We start from the raw sequence: 17303 nt of genomic DNA, 5'->3' as shown, positions 1-17303 counted from the left end.
ATCGATATTCGATTGTTTCAGAATGATCTGGAACTTTAAAGTTTTCAAGTATCGTCTTGACGTATTAGTCACAGTTCTGAAGAAAGGTGATAAAACATTTACCGTCTAGCCAGACAACAGAGGGAAAAGTAACTCGTGTGATACTTAATCAATTCTGGGACTTAGTCGTCGTGATCTGTGATGGTCACGAACATTGAAGGACACAGCAGCGTACCAGACGCCAACATAAATTCTACAAATAGACTTGGAAACGTATACACGCAATCATGAAGAACTCACCGGTGCGCCGTGTTTTCGGAACCTGTAGTCAATGTCAGAATTGCTGATGTAAATCGTAGCTTCAATTCCCTGAATGACAGATCGGTGTGCTTTCCACTGCAGTGGTTAGATAATTCAGAAGTTCAATAAACTCAGTCATAACTTTAATACTTCGTGTCGTCTACATCATTTAATTGAACATTGTATTACGACGCCTTCTGTACGTTATTTAGAGAATACAATATCTCTGGATTTACGACGTAGGAGTTGTTGAATAAGCACTGTTTAATGGCGCTATAATACTTCACAAATCAAAATCCTCGCAAGACTATAACGTGGCATCGGCTTGAGTGGTGGAACTTACAATTCGAGATATCATAGTATCTACGTTTGAACATTCATTTGCAAACCGGGCATAAAAACTACTGTTATCAAGTCTCGCGTAAGCTTACAAGCCCGTCGCCAACACGCGATGGATATTTGGTTTATTGTTTCAGATAAAGGGAGTTGTTGCGGTAAAGAATGGTGCAGTCGCTGTTTGTAACAGTAAAGAAGACAGGCATCCTTCGAACACCAATGCTTCAATTATAAGCGAGGTCCGCTTATACATTTCGGTGTGCTGCTCCATCGATACGCGGATATCTGTTAAATGGTGATAGTATCTGAAACTAACCAAACAAAGAGAGTAGTTTGCTTTAGCAGTTACAGGTCGGAGTTGTCGCGATCGACGGACGCCGACCTGTGTCAACCAGACTTGAACAACCATTTCCATCGAGCCGACACACACACAATCGCCACACTCTGCAGCCACACAAGTTTATGACCATTTACTCGCCTTCGCGGTACACGCTCGATGTTCGTTGCTTTGCTTTACCTCCGACAGAGACTATGCAGTCATTCCACTTTATATCTCTTCACACTGTTACTACCAACTATTTTCGTGACCAGATTGACTACAGTAGTCCCTCTTTAATCACGTAGTCAAATAATACAATACGTTGATGTTTCATGAATTGCACTCTACATTGTTGTTTTTCACCCCAAATTGATATTTTTTTTGGGATGTAACTAGAGAGTACTGGAATTGTTACGGGATAGAATTTCATTTTTGGCGACTGAATCACTCGCGAAAAGATAGACATTGCAATTTACGGTCTTTGCTAAAGCAGTCAGGCAAGCACCACCGTTCTGGCCAAAGGTGGGCTAGTCGGAACTGATCCATCACCGTGTTATCCCCAGGCAATGGCGTCATTTGGAGGCGGTTTGGAGGGGAACCCTTGATTTAGAGGTGGCGCCGTTTATTAGTAATCTTAATGTCCTCGTCTCGGGTTAGAACACCACCAGTGCTTAAACTTCGAACAAAAAACCGTCAGCAATAACGGCTGAGGACTTTCGGCATAAGAAGTCACCTTTATTCTGATAACGGCCTTGTCAAAGAACGTGGAGGAGCCCTGAAGTCCAGAGGAATCCTTTGTCCCCTGGGGAGGGTGGGGGTGTGTGTGTGTGTGTGTGTGGGGGTGGAATGTCCTTAAATGGCGGAGGAATCAGCAATGAGCAACGGCATGAGGATGCAGAAAGCAACAGTAACCACTGCAATTAAAGACACATAATCTGTATCCAGAGGTTATGTGGCCTGTAGTCGAAAATAATAATCTCTCTACTAGCAAAATATTCCCGACTAGTTCCCCATTCGGATCTCCGGGAGGGGACTGCCAAGGAGGAGGTATCATGAGAGAAAGATTGAATAACTAACGGGAGGATAATGTTCTACGAGTCGGGGCGCGGAATGTCTGAACTTTGAGCGTGGTAGGAATGTTAAAGGGGAAATGTAGAAGCTCAGTCCAGATATAGTTTGGATGAGCGAAGTGAAATGGAAAGAAGGCAACGATTTCTGGTAATATCAAAACAGCATAAAATAAAATAACGGGAGTAGGATTCGTTATGAACAGGAAGGTAGGGCAGAGAGTGGGTTACTGTGAATAGTTCAGTGATAGAGTTGTTCTCATCGGAGTCGACAGCAAGCCAACACTGACAACAATAGTTCGGGTGAACATGCCTACGTAACAAGCGGAAGATAAAGAGAGAAAGTATATGTCGATAACGAACGGGTAATTTAGTATATACAGGAAGATGGAAGTCTAATAGTCATGGGGGATTAGAATGCTGTTGTAGGGAAAAGAGTAGAAGAAAGGGTTACTGGAGAATGTGGGCTTAGTAGTAGGAATGAGAGAGGAGAAAGGCTAACTGAGTTTTGCAACAAATTTCAGCTAGTAGTAGCGAAAACTCTTTTCAAGAACCGCAGGAGGAGTACGGGAGGACGGGGAGGCACGGGAAGTTTTCAGTTAGACAACCTCATGGTCAGGCAGAGTTTCCGAAATCAAGTATAATATTGTAAGGCCCACTTAGTGTCAGATATAGGACTCAAACCACAGTTTTTTAGTGATGACGAGTAGGATACTGTTTAAGAGACTAGTCAGGAAGAATGAGTGCGCAAAGAAGTGGGATACCGAAGTACCAAAGGATGAAGAGGTGTACTTGAAGTTCTCTGAGGCTACAGAGACGAAAATGATGAATAGCTCAGTAAGCAGTTCAGTTGAAGAGGAATGGGCATGCCTAAGGGATTATCAAAGAAGTTGGAGAGAAAAACAGAGGTACAAGTAAGGTAACTACGAAGAAACAATGGATTAAGGAAGAAATACTTCAGTTGATCGATGAAAGAAGAAAGTACAAGAATGTCCAGAGAAATTCAGGAATGCAAAAATACAGATCACTTAGGAATGAAATAAATAGATGCAAGGAAGCTAAAGCGAAATGTCTACATGTGAAATGTCAAGTCATCATAAAAGGAATTACTGACTAAGCATAAAGAAAAATTAAAACAGTCTTGGGTGAAATTAAAAGCAAGGGCGGTAACATGCAAAGTGCAATGGGAATATGGAAATTCCACAGTAAAATGCAGAGGAGAGAGCAGATAGGAGAAAAGAGTGCAGTGAGGGTCTGTATATGGGGGGTGGGGGATGATGAATTATCTGATGACGTAATAGGAGAAGAAACAGGAACTAATACGGAAGAAACACAAGATACAGTATCAGACTCAGAACTGACACGAGCTTTGGAAGATTTAAAATCAAATAAGGCAGAAGGGATAGATGGCACTCTATCAGAATTTCTAACATAATTGGGGGAATTGGCAACAAAGTGGTTATTCATATTGGTCTGTAGAATGTATGAGACTTTCGGAAAAATATCATCCACACAATTCCCAAGATTGCAAGAGCCGAAAAGTGTGAGAATTATCGGACAATCAGCTTAACAGCTCATCCATCCAAGTTGCTGACGAGAATAATAAACAGCAGAATGGAACGAGCAATCGAGAATGTGTTAGATGATGGTAAGTTTGGCTTTAGGAAATGTAACGGCACCAGAGGGTTACTTCACGTTGCGGTTAATACTGGAGGCAAGACTGTAGAAAAATCAAGACACGATCATATTTGTCGACCTGAGAAAAGCGTTTGAAATATAAAACGGTGCAAGATGACGAAATGGGAATACGCTACAGGAAAGATGGGTAATATGCAATATGTACAAGAACCACGAGGGAAAAATAAGGGTGGTGCACAAAGAATGAAGTGCACGAATTAAAAAGGGTGTAAGACAAGGACGTAGCTTTTCACCCCTGCTGTTCAATCATATGTCGAAGAAGCAGTGAAGGAAATAAAAGAAAGATTGAAGAGTGGGATTAAAATTCAAGGTTAAAGGACGTCAATTTTAAGACTCTCTGATGAAATTGCCATGCTCAGTGAAAATGAAGAAGAATTACAGGATCTGCTGAATGGAATGAACAGTCTAACGAGTACAGAATATGGATTGAGAGTAAATTGAAGGGAGATAAAAGGAATTATAAGTGGCAGAAATCAGAACAGTAAGAAACTTAACATAAAGATTGGCGATCACGAAGTAGAGGAATTCTGCTACCTAGTATTGTGGATGGGTGGCAGGTGGTACCATATTAAAACTCGGCGAGAACTTTCCAAATGATTTATTTGTTTCCACTACAGTCTTCCGTTCACTTTGGTCTGCGTCACTGGGCCCCGCAATGCTGAGGAAGCCTCCAGCTGCCTGTGCAATGCAATCACTGGGCCCCGCAATGCTGAGGAAGCCTCCAGCTGCCTGTGCAATGCAATGCTGTGTCGTGCCAGCCTTGGCCGGCCCACTGAGTTACGATGATATCAGGATGGCTGTTCCAGCAGCTGACTCAGCGGCCACCATCCCCATTGATGACGCGCTGCTTCACCAGGAGTCTTAGGCCACCCCCACTGCTGCTTCTTCCTCGCTGGCGTATCCGAGAACGCGGCGGCAACAACCGCCTGCGATCTGGCATCCGAATAATAACTAATAACCATTTGTGTGTGTGAGTGTGTGTGTAACTGGCAGTCAACGGCTTGAAGAAACCATTCCGAGGTATTCACCGTCAGTCACATTCGATGATGGTAATAACAAATCTCTCCTCTATCCTATTTTCTTTTATATTCTTCTTAAAAAACAACAAAATTTTATTTATATTTCAACCTTAAATTATCGTTATTTTGAAAAGTATCATTATTTGTAAATGTTGTAGATGAAACAAAAGAAAAGAAAACTGTAAAAATATGAAAAACTAAAATTGTAAGATGTACGACCTGTTTTAAACATCAGGTAACAGGTCTATAATTTAGAAATAAATAAATAAAATAAAATAAATAAATAAAATCCGAATCTGTGGTCCTCGCTTCAGAAGTCTCCAGCATGTGTCGGGAGCTGAGACAACTGTCCGCGGTAGCGAGCCAAAGAGTGGCCCGCCGCTGGCTGGCTGCAGACCCTGCTATGGCCTCAGAGGGTCGAACCAATGACCCGCTGTGGACTGGAATGCTGTCACCCCATCCGTTGCTGCGTGTAGCACGGCGGTGCGACACGCATTGCCGTCCTGGAGAGCTACCACACTTGAATGAATCTCATTAAAAAATGACACCTATTTATGCTCGGCTGTCCACTTCTGTTTTGTCGTGCCTGCCACTTCGTGTCACATATGCATAGCACTTAGGTTGGCCAGTGGCCCTCTCCTACCTGTGACTTGCGCCATGGAAACTGCTGGGTTCGCCCCTCCAGCAGTTCTACACCCCCGTGGCTTCTATTTGCCTTTGCAACTGCTGGTATGCATAACTTACTGCAATCTGTCCCGCATCTGACTGTAACTCGTGCTACAAATATCGCACATAACTAACTTTTCCTATCCTATACGGTGTTGGCTCTACACTAGGCAGCAAAATAACACATGACGGAAGGAGCAAGGATGACATAAAAAGCAGTCTAGTACCGGCAAAAAGAGCATTCTTGGCCAAGAGAAGTCTCCTAGTGTCAAACATAGATCTTAATTTGAGGAAAAAATTCTGGGAATGTGGGTTTGGAGCACAGAATTGTATGGCAGAGAGACAAGGACTGTGGGAAAACCGTACATGAAGAGAACAGAAGCTTCTGAGATGTTCTGCTAATGATGAATGTTCAAAATTAGGTGGACTGTTAAGGCAAGGAATGAGGAGGTTCTCCACCGAATCAGAGAGTAAAGGAATGTATGGAAAAGACTGACAAGAAGAAGGAACAGGATGGTAGGACATTTGTTAAACGTCAGGGAATAACTTTCATGGTACTAGCGGGAGCTGTAGAGAGTAAAAGCTGTAGTGTAAGACAGAGATTGGAATACATCCAGCGAATAATTGAGGACATAGGTTGCAAGTGCTTCTCTGAGACGAGAAAGTTGACACATTAGAGAAATTCGTGGCAGGCAGCACCAAATAAGAAAAAAAAGAAAAGGAAAGAAAAGGAAATCTTGTATTGTGTCTGATCATGCAGACGTCCCCGTTATATCGGATAATGGTTCTCTTAGTATCATGGAGACACCGACCCCTTTGTAGAAAATCATCTGCGTCAGACATATGTATTTATAGTCCGTTCAACATTAGTACAAACCCTAATCTCTGAATATAAACGAACTTTTTTGTAAGTATGAGGTGAGAGCTGATCTGTAGCGCTAGTGATTGCTTACCTGAAAATGATGGAAACCATGTAATATATAATTATACTCGTACCGTAGAAGAAACTGCGAAATATTTGTGAATGGCGATAAAGTTAAACAAGGCATAAAACCATAGTACGGCCTGATGCAGTGATTGCGGTAAAAACATATTGATAGCAAGTTTTCTAAAAACTTGCTCTATTAGAAAAACGACGCCTTTTACAGCAGAAGCAGATGTACACTGAAGATCACTGATGAGCATAGAAACTCGAACAAAGTACAAAATAAATAGATCATTTTACTGGATGCATAAAGTAGTGATGTTAAAGAATCGAACTGACTTATTACTGAGTCAGAGGGGCGTTTAGCACGTGGTGTCATCACGCACCGCAATGGAATGCATGGACAGCACGGTCAACGTCGACGTTCGACTCAAACCCATCCACCACTAACTCAGTTGCATTCTCAGTCAGAATGCCAAGGAAAAGTATAATATTGACATCGATAAAATAAGTTCTTAAGACATGAATGCAGCCGATTATAGGCTTAATGTTTTGATGAAGCCAAAAGCATGTAGTTATTTCATTAACAGATTTGCAACAACAACAAGTGAACAGCACGACTGGTGATCACGTAGCCTACCAGAACCAAGACGAAAAAACAACTGGGTTCACATCAAGCCACTGTTCTAAACAAATTCTCGCTGCACGAGTCTGATTGGCTGCCACGCAAAGAGCCTCCAGTGAGACATGCCTCTTGTCCGGCTACCTGCAAGACCAAAGAACAAGGGAGAACTGGACACATCGAGTACCAGCCTACTTATGTGTGAGTCTCATTGGATGAAACAGATTAGTGTCATGTTAATGTATCAGTCAAACGAGTCGAGGTGAAAAGCAGATGTGTTTCAATACCTCTGGAAACCTACCAAAGACTTGTCGAATCCATGTCACACAGTATCCTTGCTGTAAACTTGGAACAACAAGGTATTAATCAGGTGGTCATAATGTATTAGATCATCAGTGTAAGAGCTTCATCTGGCTAATGTACCAGTTGACAACATGAGTCTTGATTTACACAACATCTTGAACCAGTTGTCCAAAAACCCATTGTTTCAAGTGCAAGAAGAGGTAAATTAGTTGGTAGGTGCTACTTCGGGTTGCAGGGTGGTTGTCCGGAAGATCCCAACGGAAATACAGAGTGTTGTGTGATTCTTCAAATGTTACCGGCGAAACTAGTATTCCAAGTGTTTTGGGCTTGCAGCCAGATGACGTAGACCCCTTGCCATGATGTTTCGGGGGACAACCATTTACCTTTTTATTTATTTTTTTTATTTTTTGTAGTGCGGAAGTACTACAGGACTTCTGGGCTGAGAGTAATAGTATACTTATTTATCGCCTTAGTAGGGTCTTCAGCTCACAGACCCTTTGAACCTACAGAGATTGTGGTTCCATAACCTCAGGAGTTACTGAGGTACCTCCACTGTAGCCCAATGCATCTTAACTCAGTGCCATCGATCCCTTTGTGAAAGAGATGGCGTGTTATGGGTCATGGGAGGTCAGTTTTGTCCAGCAGTTTTGTCGTTAACGAGCTCCTGATGGAGGTCCCGGATTCATGATCATCTTGGACTCCTTGCCCCCCCCCCCCCCCCCCCCTCCACTCACTCACAATGAGCCACAAGCGCCGATTTTGAATCGTTTGGAAAGGCTTCAGATTTGTGTTACTTGTCATACCCCATGTGGAGCAGACACATAACAGGGTTGGTAGGACCTTTGGCTTGTATTACCTCAATTTAGTCCTAACATTGAGGCTCGTATTCACCAAGATTTATTAGAGTTCGTGCAACAGGTGGAGTAGTTTGGTCTGGACGTGGGCTTTGAAGAGCAAGTTGTTGTCAAGTATGATCGCGAGTGTGTGACTTGATCTGCCCAGTTTTGGTCCAGTTCTGCAGGACAAGACTGTGGCATAATTTTGTATGGTGTCGTGCGTGCATCAACATTCAGCCATCTTCAGGGACGTTTTACACTAGAGCATACTGCTGCACGTTGCTGACTTCGTACCGAAAATTTGCGCGCTATCTTGAAGGCTCTCTACCGAGTATAGCATTATCTACCGAATATTGCTTCCCCTGAGTTACACAGATGCAAGCACATTGGTGATATTACATAACTGCCCTCTGCCTAAATGCAGACGTTTGGAGCGAAATTCCAGTTGTGAAAAGAATGAAATTAAACGTCTCTGGTCGTTGTCATGAGACACAAGATTTTATCTTTCTGAAGATATCAGAGAAATCACCAGGTCCCAAGCCATAGTAAATCGAAAACCGTCATCATCATTGAGAAGATCTAGAAATGGAAGACAGACATATTTCTTCACTTCCGTCATAGAGTGAACGTCCTCATTGATAGATGGAAGACGTTATTACAGCTTCTGCTTACCAAGTCAGCAGAAGGGCGAGTATGGTGTGAACATTTTCCAGCAACATTTTTCAGCAATGAAGCAAGATGTTTAGGTAAGTCGTAAATCAGTGCTGTGATGATACTCATACTTGGTCATAGTAATAAATATTCCGGCGAGTAACAACACGTGGGGTTTAACTATACTTGGTTATTTGAACTGAAGTGCAGCAGCGGAATCTTCTGCCTTGTGGCCGTTAACGTCCCAGTTACCAGCCTTGGCCGTTGACGTAAATTAAAAAAAAATGGCTCTGAGCACTATGGGACTTAACTTCTAAGATCATCAGTCCCCTAGAACTAAGAACTACTTAAACCTAACTAACCAAAGGACATCACACACATCCATGCCCGAGGCAGGATTCGAACCTGCGACCGTAGCGGTCGCGCGGTTCCGGACTGTAGCTCCTAGAACCTCTCGACCACCCCGGCCGCTATGTAAATTCAGGCAGTGTATTTTCCTTATTGTGTTGCCGCTGTCCAGCATGGTGTGCAGTTTGACAGTTCAATGTATAATGGGTTGTGGGCGCCAATACCTTCTGCGTTGTTCCATTGAACTCCCTGTTGTGTGCTGATCAGGTGAAGTGGAGGTTATGTTAGCGGTGGGTCCGTTGACTGTCTGTCGGTTGGGTTGGAGTCGGATCGACAAGGCTTGGGCAGACTGCCTGTCTCACCTAAGCGAGAGTTAGTATTTGAATTCCAAGCGCCGGCCGGTCTGGCCGAGCGTTTCTAGGCGCTTCAGTCTGGAAGCGCGCGACCGCTACGGTCGCAGGTTCGAATCCTGCCTCGGGCATGGATGTGCGTGATGTCCTTAGGTTAGTTAGGTTTAAGTAGTTCTAAGTTAGAGGGGACTGATGACCTCAGATGTTAAGTCTCATATGCTCAGAGCCTTTTGAACCATTTTTGAATTCCAAGCCGACGTTCAGTACTTCTGAGCGCCCTTGGGTGTACTGCCTTTTCTTGTTTGTTCTTGTTGTTTGTACTTGTGTGCCTTCTAGCCAATTTTTAGATTAAGGTTATTCTGTTCTTAAGGCGTCTGATGGTTTGGGCCTTCAGCCTAATTTAAGAACTGTTTTACGTAAAGCATTTGGTATTTTTAAAATTAATGTTATTAAGTCTTAAGTGTTGGTCCTTCAGCCGATTTTGAATTTAAGTTGTTTGCTCTTAAAGTGTCAGATTCTTTGGGCCTTCAGCCTAATTAAGGAACTGTTTTAAGATAAGACTTTGCCTTTTGAATTTCTGATTTTGGTTGAGCTTTAAGTTATTGGCTTTCAGCCGTTTTTGAATTAAAGTGATCTTGCTCTTAAGGCATGAGACTGTACGGTCCAATCAGCCGTTCATTAAGTTCCAAAACTAAAGCTGTGTTTTTTTTAAATTTCTTGGCTCTTGTAATGTTTGTTCAAATAAAAAGTTGTATGTTCGAGTGTAACTTACAGCCACTTATTTAGGCCCCTTTCCACAACTTAAACTATCTGTCCTGTCCCGCGGGTTTAGCAGGGCGTCTCACTACGTGTAGGGTCTTTCTCAGTCTTACACCTTATAAGGAAGGATTGCCGTTCGAGGATCTTATCGTAGCTTGCGTAGTGTGGCCCTTTACGCTGAGGAAATAGTTTTTTTTTTATGATGAGGTACCCTTGAAATCGCGTGGAAAAGTGTCACATCGTTTTTCCTCTGCTGCCTCACGGGGAAGAGGTGTAACAGCTTCCTAGACAGAACTAATAAAATGAGTTAATGGTACAGTTTCAGGTGCAATTGCAGAGTTCAGATCTTTCCGAAGCGTAGACAGAGGCACGTTCTGTAAGACCTTATCAGTGAAATTGAAAAGTCACTTCTTGTAGTAACGCTGCTGACAGATGGGTGAACCTCATTCATTGTCTTGAAAAAGCCTGCTCATGTTACTCCTTCGACCAGTAACTAGCAGATGGATGGGAAATTGGCTGCAACCTCGAAGTTCAGATAAAGCAGCTGTTTTTAAATTCGTCGATTTCAGACTGTGCATTGTAGTTCCGAAATCGACAGAAAATACAGAATCACCTGTAAACACCTATTCATCCGAGCTCGAAAACAAGAAAACAGTGTTTGTTGTGGGCTTAGGAGACAGTTTAAAGACTGAGAATTACAAGTGACAGTTTGAAATAGGCAGTTGTTTCGTCTGTTGTTGAAGGCAAAGATATTTGGGACCAAAAGTATACAGATGATCACAACTGCATCATACTCTGTAACATTAGGTGGAGCTGCCTTTGGAAATAAGTTCCTCACTTTCACCTAACTCATAGTTTTTATTCGTGGAAATAGCGGGACGGATAGCCACATGTGGCAGGTGTATAATATGAAATAAATACGAGTACGGGTAAAATGACGAAATATTACCACAGAAGATGTAGGTCTACCAATCAGTCGTCCACAAAAATTGCATAATCAGTCCTGAGGTGAATCTTGATATGTTTAATAATTTTTCAATCATTTCTGGTTTAATAGTATGTGAAATAAAATGAAAAATTCGTTACGTCATTTGTAACCGTCTGAAAAAAATGCTGTGGACAATTCGTGTGCTGTTGTTAGAACTGGCGAAAGTGTTTCGTTTGTGGCCGTTCTGCATTCAAAGGGTGCACTAATGAGACCTCTTCTTTCTCGTTGCCAATCATCAAATATTTGTTGCGAATGGAAGATTGTTACTTTCCTCAGACTCCGCAGAGAATATAGTTTTTGTTTGACACCACTCAAAGTACTTCACTTAGCGATTTGAGCAAGTGTATAGTAAATGTTACCGGCTAGCAAGAATTTGCTTGTGCGAGCAGCTATGTACCAGGAGCAAGCCTGTGTGGTAAACGCCTTTTTATCATCGCCGGGCCATGTGGGTGATGTGCGGCAAGCATACGATAGTTGCAGCATCAGAATATCCCAAGAGGGAACCCCCGATGTGAGTCGTCTGCATGGTCCAGCACCTGTTGTGGCTGGGCGCCTTCCGAGTCGCTGGAGCTGTGTGCAACCTGAAGAATGGTGTGTGGGCGGGCAACACGGACCACATTAAGTTCCGGCGACAGCTGACACGGTCCACACAGGACCCACATTTTTAGGTGGAAACCTTCACAGACAGGGCCAAACGGACTGTTGGCGTCAAATAAATGCACTACACAGGCCGGGTTTCAGAGCCAACGCTTTCTCAGCGCTTGGTGCACTGAACCACAAGTGCAAAAAGCAGCAGAGGGAAACACCTCAAATGTGCCTCTACACCATATTCTAAATGAAACGTACAAATATGAGAAGTAAGATTGTTGTTGTCGTGTCCTATCAACCGATACTTTCCATTAGTATATTTGTGACACAGCTTTCTTTTTCCCCCAGTTCGATTCGATACCTCTTCATTAGCTATACGATGTGCCCGTCTTATCTTAATCTTTCTGCTGCAACAACACATTTCAGAGGCTTCTATTTCCTTCTTACCTCAACTATTTACAATACATATTTCACTGCCGTACAAGGCTATACCGAAGACAAATGCATCCCGAAAACACCCTCCAAAATTTAAATTGATACTCTCTTTTTCAGGAAGAAATTTCTTGCTATTTGCGGTCTACAGTTTATATCATGCATATTTAACCACTTATTGACCTGTCCAAATAACAAAACAAATCGAGTGCCTTTATTGTCTCACTTCCTAATCAAATTCCCTTGGCATCGCCTGATTTAAAGTGCGTATTCTTGTTGCACTTTTGCTGATGTTCATCTTATTATAACTTCTTTTCAGGACACTACCCATTTCGTCCAAACGCTTTTACAAACCCTTTGCTTCTCTGAAAGAATTACCAAGTCATCGGGAAACCTCGAAGTTTTAATTTCTTCTCCGTATAACATAATGCCCTTTCGAATTTTCTCCCAGTTTCATTCAGTGTATTCACTGGATAACATTGGGGGAGGCTAGAACCCTATCTCACTGCCTTCTCAACAACTGTATAGGACAGTAAGGAAAAGTAACGAAAAGTACAAAAAATTCGAAAACAGGAATCAGAACAAACTATTGTTTCTTGAGGACAGGCTATGAAGCCGGTATTGTCTTGTCATTAGAAATTGACAAGTGTAACATGGCCTGAGTTACAGAATACGAGGTTCCTCTACGTGCGGCACAGACTATATGTAAGTAGTTTTGCTTTTGGAATATCTCGTAGTTTGACGCTTTTCTTCTGTACAACACTTACAAAGAAGAAATAGACTTTTATAAGATATATACATTTTCATTTTAAAGGTGAAGAGGAAGCATTTACGGGAAATGACAATGGTCACTATATGACGCTGAGATAGAGTGGAAATCTTACAGCAAATAGCAGGATGCCATTATGCTACCAAGGACTGCAATTTCTGTTGTGAGTAAGTTGTAATGCGGGATAATTCATTGACGGACGCATACACAGACGCGTACACATTGTGAGCTTTCATGGACCTACTTGAACATTTACTACATTGTGGTAGCATGTATGACGTGCACTTGCATGGTGAAAGCAATATGGCATCCAGCATTGTCAAACAATACAACAGCCAACATAAAGCGTGTGATGGTGTAGGACAACATTCAGTACAACATGTGATGTCGACACCTACATATTGCGGGCCATTTGAACAGCAGCAACCATAAAATGATGATCTACTGTGTTTTTCGAAGAATGACGGTCACCATTGCTTCCCTGGTCTACACGCTCATGTTACATATCGCCCACGCAATATGGTCTATTGTTAACGAGCAAATTTTTTTTCATCTGTTAACCACTTTTGATAATTTTTTCTCTGCCACAAAAGACGCAAGGCGGGATATTCTCCAGGAATATATTCTGATCGTCTTTAGTTGTATGGCATGATATTTTAAGTTTCTGACTGCAGACCGTAGGGCGTAACATTACAGTGAACTCATAGTGTCAGATTTCGTGCACAACTCATTAATCCTGTCAATTTTTTTACTGTCGTTTACTGAATCTGTGATTCAGAGTTTAGTTGAGTAATAAGTCTCCTTCACAGTGCTGAAATTTTCACACGTAACGGTTTATATAGGGTTATTCATGAGTGTGATTTTAGAAGGTAATTGCTTGAAAACTACAAGAAATGAAGAAAACAGACACATATCAGTAAATAAAGCATCTTACCAAGTCTCAGCCGGCCTGAGTGCCATTGCGGTTCTAGGCGTTACAGTCTGGAACCGAGCGACCGCTACGGTCGCAGGTTCGAATCCTGCCTCGGGCATGGATGTGTGTGATGTCCTTAGGTTAGTTAGGTTTAATTAGTTCTAAGTTCTAGGCGACTGATGACCTAAGAAGTTAAGTCGCATAGTGCTCAGAGCCATTTGAACCATTTTGAACCAAGTCTCATTACAGCTGATCAACATGGGTCCCGTTCGCGACGCGGCGAAAGTCAGTATAATAGACTACGTACCACCAAGGTGACTTGCTCGATATCAGCGATCACGAACATTATCCTTTCTTATAACTCTTACAATTCTATTGACAGTGGATACAGTTGGTTGGTTGGTTGTTTGGGGAAGGAGACCAGACAGCGTGGTCACCGGTCTCATCGGAGTAGGGAAGGATGGGGAAGGAAGTCGGCCGTGTCCTTTCAGAGGAACCATCCCGGCATTTATTTGCCTGGAGTGATTTAGGGAAATCACGGAAAACCTAAATCAGGATGGCCGGGCGCGGGATTGAACCGTCTTCCCACGAATGCGAGTCCAGTGTCTAACCACCGCGCCACCTCGCTCGGTTGTGGATACAGTGACATAACCCATAAGTAGATGTACATGGACTTGAATGAGATGATTCTGGAGGCCATTGATGAAGAGAAAAGTCATATGGGAATGCATGTTCGTTACAGCGTTGAGGCAGTTCAGCACTGAGATTACGACGAACGCCTGGAAGATAATGTGGTGAAACTGCACTTGTAAATTTCATGTCTTCGCAAGAACTGTCAGTAGCAGAGTACTGTAGCGTAATAGATAAGCATTGACTTCGTGGAACTGCGCTTGTCACTGTAGTATTTTGTGTTTTGATCATTGGTATACGGGTGTCCGCAGAAATTTATCCAGGGAGAGGGGGTAGACACTAAAATCACCATTTTGAAATAAATGTGTTGGTCAGTTTCCAGATGTGTCATACCACAGTAACTAAATTTTATAGGTGACACAGGAAACGTACTATATCCCAGTGAACTGAAGGCTATCCAGTCAATATTTATTATAAGCATATAACTTTGATACTCGGAATCAACGAACAAGCGTAAGTTAAACACCAATTGCTAAGGCTTTAGTACTGTCTCAGACGCAGTTAGCCGCGTAGTCTTACATATGTCTAAAAGAGAGGTTCGGCAGAATGGGAAAATCACTTCTAAAAGTGTATGAGAACGTTCTATGTACAGCAACAACCATCTGTAGTAATATGTTCAATGTTGGGCCAACAACGATAGTATTTTTTCATTCGTTCAACCTCAATTCTGTGAACAAGTTCATGAGTGATCTCTGACGCACTTTGAATCAATTTTTCATCCAACTTTTTTTTCTGCTTGCAATAAATTAGAGCAATTATCACAGAAGCAGTATGTTTTTAGTCCAACTTCACGAAACGTAATATTTCTGAACAGTCTAGGGAAGTCATGTGAGGTTAGCAAAAAAATGGTTCAAATGGCTCTGAGCACTATGGGACTCAACTGCTGAGGTCATTAGTCCCCTAGAACTTAGAACTAGTTAAACCTAACTAACCTAAGGACATCACAAACATCCATGCCCGAGGCAGGATGCGAACCTGCGACCGTAGCGGTCTTGCGGTTCCAGACTGCCGCGCCTTTAACCGCACGGCCAATTCGGCCGGCTGAGGTTAGCAGCCGACTTTCGAGGAATATACATTTTTGTCAGAGTTATTGATACTTACTCCAAAGTTCTACAGTTCTCTGTACAAAATTTGAATAGTTCTCCAGAATTTCGCGAAGAAAGCGCTAGTAATGGGGAAAACTTTTATCTTGTAATAAAAAAACTGATTGCCAAATTTGCGAAAAAAACAATAATCACAATTGTGAATAGTCCCTCAAGAGTTCTACGGAAAATTCTAATGTCATTTTTTGTGCAGATAATTGTCTATGACATAATTGCGATAATGAGGGTACCATTTTCGTAGTTGTGTGTAGCTGGCACCCGATTTTCGAGAAATATAATTTTTTTTCAGTGTTCTTTGTAGATATGCTATAGCTCTAGAGCCTTCTGCAAAAATTTTTAATAGTTCTGCAAAAAAAATCATTTTCAGAGTTCTTTGTGAAATACTCGTGTTTTCTTCTCTAAATTCTGCAGAACTATTCAAATTCAGCGCAGAGAACTGTAGAACTAGGGCATATTCACCAAACACTCTGAAAAAGGTGTATTTCTCGAAAGTCTGGTGCCAACTTCACAGCTAGTCAGAAATGTGATAGTAATTTTTTTTTAGCGAAACTCTACAGAACTATTCAAAGTTTGTACACAGACCTCTAGGACTGTAGTACGTCTATAAAGAAATCTGAAAAAAATGTGTATTTTTGGAAAATCGGTTGCGATTTGCCACCAATTCAGCTATTCAGAATTATGATCGTAACATTTTTTGGCAACATTTTACAGAACTATAAATTTTTTTACAGAGAACTCTAGAACTGTAGCATATATGCCAAGAACTATGGAAAAATGTATATTTCTCTAAAATCGGGTGAAAGCTTCTCATAACTGTGATAATGCATCCCTCATTATCGCAATTATCTCATAAACTATTATCTGCACAAAAATGTCATTAGCGTGTTCTGGTTAACTATTCGGGAGCTATTCAGAATTGTGATTATTACGTTTTTCGAAAATTTGGCAATTAATATTTTTGTACAAGATTAAAATTTTCCCGATTACTAGCGTTTTTTTCGCAAAATTCTGCAGATCTATTTAAAATTTGTGCAGAGAACAGTCACCTACGGTGGAGAAACGTGAAGAATGACAGAAAGGGACTGGAGCAGACTGCAAGCAGGGGAAATTAAATTTCTCAGAGCAGTTAAGGGAAAAACGAGAATGGACAGAGTAAGGAATGTAAAGATTAGAAAGGTCCTTGAACAAGAATGTATCAGAGAAGAAATTGAAAAAGAAAGATTAAGATGGTATAGGTATGTTAAGATGATGCATGGGCAGAGACTCCCAGAATTATGGAAGAACTAAAGATGGATGGGAATAGACCTAGAGGGTGCCCAAGAACACGGTGGAATATATATATATATATATATATATATATATATATATATATATATATATATATATAGGGTGTTACAAAAAGGTGTGGCCAAACTTTCAGGATACATTCCTCACACACAAATAAAGAAAAGATGTTATGTGGACATGTGTCCGGAAACGCTTAATTTGCATGTTAGAGCTCATTTTAGTTTCGTCAGTATGTACTGTACTTCCTCGATTCAGCACCAGTTGGATCAATTGAAGGAAGGTAATGTTGACTTCGGTGCTTGTGTTGACATGCGACTCATTGCTCTACAGTACTAGTATCAAGCACATCAGTACG

The sequence above is a fragment of the Schistocerca serialis genome, chromosome 1, assembly GCF_023864345.2.
Source record: "Schistocerca serialis cubense isolate TAMUIC-IGC-003099 chromosome 1, iqSchSeri2.2, whole genome shotgun sequence".
Classification (NCBI taxonomy): domain Eukaryota; kingdom Metazoa; phylum Arthropoda; class Insecta; order Orthoptera; family Acrididae; genus Schistocerca; species Schistocerca serialis.
Note: the sequence above shows the minus strand (reverse complement) of the source record.